Raw genomic sequence first — 4,951 nt, 5'->3', positions numbered from 1 at the left:
TAATGGAAAGTTTAGGAGAAAAGATCAAAGATCAAGCCCATTATCCTCATAATTAAAAAAAAATAAATTGGTGAATCTGCTGGTGGTAACTCTAAGTGATAACTTTAAGTAGCATGTACCATAGTTGCCTTGAAAAGGTGATAGTTCAGGATTTCCGGTCTGGGTTTATTTTTGTAGGAAAGAGATTTTTTTTTTCCTATAAAAAGAAATCTCTGTTTCTTGATAAATTTTATCACTGTTGCAAATAAACAGGAAAGCATTTTTTAGAGAAATAGTCTAAAAAACAGGTATAATAAAAATATGATGTAGTAGCACAGCACAGGAACCACTGAATAGCAAAGAACACGTATCAGATCCTGTTTCAATAAATATTAAAAGCCTTGTTTAAAATAATAGGTTATTTACAGAAGGAAACGTTGAACCAAAAGATGTGTTCATGCTCTGATAGCGTCCTTAAATATCTTGGAGCTTTAAGTGTGTTTATTTCTACTGAGTGAGTATATTCATAATGACAGTGTATAGACCACAGGACTGGACTCTGCCAAAGGCGTGCTTGCAGCACTGTTGCGCTCACATCAATAGGTCTTTTTTTCTATCGAGCTTCTCGTGATATTAATAGAAAGTATAAAGAATAGAAAGTATAAACATCTCAGATGTTACAAAGCAGATTTGAATCATGTAGGTATGTAGGAAATCAAGTAGCTTACAGCTATTTGCAGCTCTTGTTATCTCTTACTCAAGAGACTCTTGTTATCTCTCACTCAAGATCTCAGCTGATACATCCAAGATACCTCCTACCAGAGTAGTTTGGGATCATGACTTGAAAGGCTTCTTTAGATGTATTTCATACCTACCTGCAAAGATAGCCTGTGTCATCTTGTGGACTTAAAACCAAAGTGCCCACCAGTGAAATGATAAATTTATGGAACTTATAAAGCCAGTAGAGAAAAACAATGTTTATATTAGGTCTTTCAAGAATGGTATCTTTAATGTGTATGAAGTCATAAGAAAAACATCAAAGTAATATAATAAAGAATGAAAATAATTTTCTTGCTGTAAATGGAATACAGTTCTTTGGGATGTGACAATGTGGAAAGACGTAGTCACTTCATAAGGTCTGCCTGCCCTTCCGTAAGGGACAGCATGCAGAGGCTTGACGCATCTCATTTTTGTCTCCTCTGCTGCTGTTTGCCTGGAGATTTACCTCAAGGCAGAGGAGACAGGCTAGTCTTTGGGAAGTGTATGACTGTTTTTAAATACAAGATCTATTTCTATTATTTATGGAAACAATAAATAATACATATCAACAAATCCTGGTTCTTGGTAACAAATCTAATCAATTGCAAAGGGGATTTTATTTCCAGGGAATATTATGTACACATCTGCTATACCATGGGTACAATGTTACCTTCCTTGTAAACATACCATGCTGGGTTCACCTCAAGAGCATGTTCTGGTGTGCTGGAAACCACAAATAGCTCTTCTCAAGTAAAGAGCATAATAGCTGTAACATATCCTTATGTTAATCTTTTGCTTCCTCCTTATTGTAGCTATATTTATAATGCAAAAAAAAAAACAGCATTATGAAAGTAAGTCTTGGCAAAGCCCAAATTTTCTCATAATGTAAAATTTAAGTAGACTATTAGCTAGTATAATCTACTTGGTGTTTTTCTGAACAATTGTGCTCTCTAATATAACATTATTAAAACATTTTCCTGATCTTTTAATTCCTATACTAAAATGTCTACTATTTTATATCACAGTTGCTTTAAAAAAAAGCTCCTTGAGATTGCAGGTTAAAAAGATGGGTGTAGCTGCTTCATTTGAAAGTGTGCAATTTAAATCACCAAATTAAATCACGTCATGTAAAGTCAGTGGAAAAAATGGAGCTGAGCTAGCTGAATGCTTAAGAAAATTTCAAAACACTTTTGCAAGCTATAGATAGAAAGAAAAATAAAATTCTCAGGCGTTACATATTTTTCTGTCAACAGCATCCACTTCTATAGGGGCTAGACACCGTGTGTGTTGCAGTTACCTTTTCTTTAAAGGTAACTTGTAAGTCCCAACATACATTAATCAGTTGACCTAATAGTAAGAAGAAAATGTATGTGAAATACCAACATATTCAAAGTATTTCGGCTTAAAATTGTTTAGGCTGAGATTTTTGTGACAGCCTGAGGGGTGGGTTCTGTTTTTACTATAAAAATGGGCAGGTAAATGTTTTGTACATATGAAAGCAATTGTACACGCACTTCAGCAGAGGAACAGCTGGACAACCAGCTACCTGATCTGTGGTCACACGTGTGGATTGCTTCTATAAGGTACTTCGACAGAAACAGTCACTCTTGATGTTTTGAAGCGAGCCAACCTGCTAGCTCCTGAACTATTCAAACAAGTGGCATTCTAGGGAAAGGTAAATCTGTGTACAGTCACTGCAACACTGGAAATATTTAATGTTCTCATTTAGACTTGCTCAGTGCTTTATAACAAAATGCTTTAAAAATTGTGATGCTTCCCTTTTAAGGTCTCCTTTATTTTAAATGGGAAAGGGCCAGTTTGCAACTTCTCAGTGACTCTTTTTGTTTTTCAGTCTTAGCTATCCTAAGTACTTGTAAAATAAGGGAGGCTTTTGAGGAAAATAGCAAGAATCCCAGTGGTGCTTGAAGGAATTCACTGTGTTTTGGTCTGGTGTTATTTTTAGTTCTTGCATAATAAATCTGTATTTTTCTGTGTAACTCTGTCTTCTGAGAATTACATAGAGGATACAGCAAGCATGGTAATGTGGGGGTTGGTCCTCATACGGCTTTTATGTCCGTCTCTCTTGCTGAACCTCGTTACCAGAGAACAGAATAGTGTAGTCTTTCAAATTCTGGATTGCGTTTGTCATCTGAAGTTTTTTCCTATCTTATTTGAATGCTTTCCTGGACTGTGGATGCATGGTGGTTTGATACGAATTTGCCAGTTGGATGGCTGTAACTGGGCTCCCTTTACTGTAGTGGTTGTCTTATTTTTACCAGACTGCATAATGAAATGGATTTTAAGTAAAACTGAATTGGTCAGTGTCATGATTCATTATGGCCTTCCAATAGGGTTGCTTTGAAATGGCCAAGGAAAGGGTTTAATTACACTTTTAGGTGTAAAATTGATGGTCAGCGGCAATAGTACTTTATTCTTTGTTCAACTCCATAATACAGCCATTTGTTTTAAATAGTTTATGTGGGTGATGGGTGCTAATCGGTTTCTAAGCTTTAGAACTAGCTTTTTTTCTCCAGAAGCCTGAACTGGTATGCTAACAGCAATAGTTCCTCCTCATTTTAAGCTTCCTGTAGCCTTTGATTTAATAGATGTGGAATGAGAAATAACTTTCAATTGCTTTCTGTGCAATGGAGTGGGGTTAGCCAAAATTCCTAGTCTGCCTTGTGAGCCAAATCGTACCCTGTAGAGGCAGACACATTACAAGGAAAAAATACAATAGGCCTTTTTGCTGCTTCTGGCTGTCTGGTACGTTTACTGCTTTGGGGAAGATAGGACACGAGCTTAACAGGAAACTCTCTTTTGTCTTGTACTTTCTGTAGGTCAGTGTGGACATAAAAGCTGTTTTGAGTTACTGAAATGGCTGAATTTGGTTTTACTTTTCATGTACTTTACTTTTTGTTGGAACAAATTTCTGCAGCATTGCTTAGTTTTTTTCTGATAAGATCTATGAAAGAAGCCAAATGTGACTTGCCTAACGTGGCTTAAACAGGTATTCTGATAACTTTTTTCTAAAATACACTTCTTACGATTGTATGTTTAAGTTAAATCATTAAATTCTACTTGAAGTTTACCAAAATGACTGATAAGAAAATGCACAACAGATCTCTGCATTGCATACAAGAAAAAATTACTTCAGACGTGGTTTCATTCATTCTGGGATAATTCCTCCTCTTCAAATTAAGAGGTGAAGATATTTAACATAGATCAGATATGAATAACAAACTAAATTTGAGGTACATGGAATCAAATTCTGTGCTAATGCAAACTAGTAATGATCATATTGACATTAAACTCCTGCCAATAAAACATACTGTGTGATTAACATAAACGTCATTTTTCTCAGGTTTATAAATGGAACTGCTATACCAAAATATGTTTTTGAAGCTTATTTGGTATTATTACACCTAATTTGTATCTTTAATATATCAGATTCTGTTAATTTGTCCTTGCTGTTGACATTACTTCCAGATAGTACCTCAAAGAAAAGCTCATCATGTATTCTCTAGAGAAATGCTGGCACTGAGTGCAGCAGGGTTTGACAGAAAAGGAAGAAATATAAACAAATCAACAACATTCACCTGACAGCTGTGTTTAAAAGATATGAAGTCAAACACTAGTTTTGATTAAATATCTTTCTCCCCTTTCTAAAACAGTTACAGAACTCCTGCGAAGTATCCAATGGGCCAAGAAATTCCTGTTGTCGGGATGCCCAGAGCAGCTAGTGAACAGGCAGCAGCAGCGCAGTCTTCCCCACGCCTACAGGCTCCAGCGCTCTTCTGGGGCACAGTGCCTACACTGGAGCAGGTTGCTTCATTTCTAGCCCACCCACTTCTTGGCCTGTATCCTTAGACTACTGCTGGCTTTCTCTTTTTAACCTCTGAAGTAACCTGTCACTTGGCTTTGATTTGGTGGACTGTAGTGGGGTCCTCCTAACTGTGTCAAAATTCCCCTCCCTTGCACTCTGCCTTGTTCTCCCTCTACTACTTCCCCCTTCCTTTTGCAGGTATGTATATGCAAACAGCATGGACATGCGATTAGGTGCAGACATTGGATCCTGACCCAGTGTGGACCGCTGCCAGCAGTGGTTTTGGTGGTGTATCAGGCAGTAGGCACAACAGTTTAAAAACTGCCTGATTACCTTTTGCCTGAGGAGGTGCAGCAGTTTCCATGGCAGCACAGAGGGCTCCCCCCCCAC

At 37.2% G+C, this 4,951-nt stretch overlaps 1 protein-coding gene across 2 annotated transcripts in view; it reads left to right on the top strand.

Moving 5' to 3' along the window:
• The window catches only part of ACYP2 (acylphosphatase 2, muscle type), a 46,187-nt gene that overhangs the window by 34,677 nt on the left and 6,559 nt on the right, over positions 1 to 4,951 (top strand). The gene's annotated exons all lie outside the window — the stretch shown is intronic.

Source organism: Pygoscelis adeliae, unplaced genomic scaffold, assembly GCF_000699105.1.
Source record: "Pygoscelis adeliae isolate BGI_AS28 unplaced genomic scaffold, ASM69910v1 Scaffold122, whole genome shotgun sequence".
In the NCBI taxonomy this organism is placed as follows: Eukaryota; Metazoa; Chordata; class Aves; order Sphenisciformes; family Spheniscidae; genus Pygoscelis; species Pygoscelis adeliae.
The sequence above is the reverse complement of the archived record's forward strand: the minus strand, read 5'-3'. Positions and strand labels throughout refer to the sequence as shown.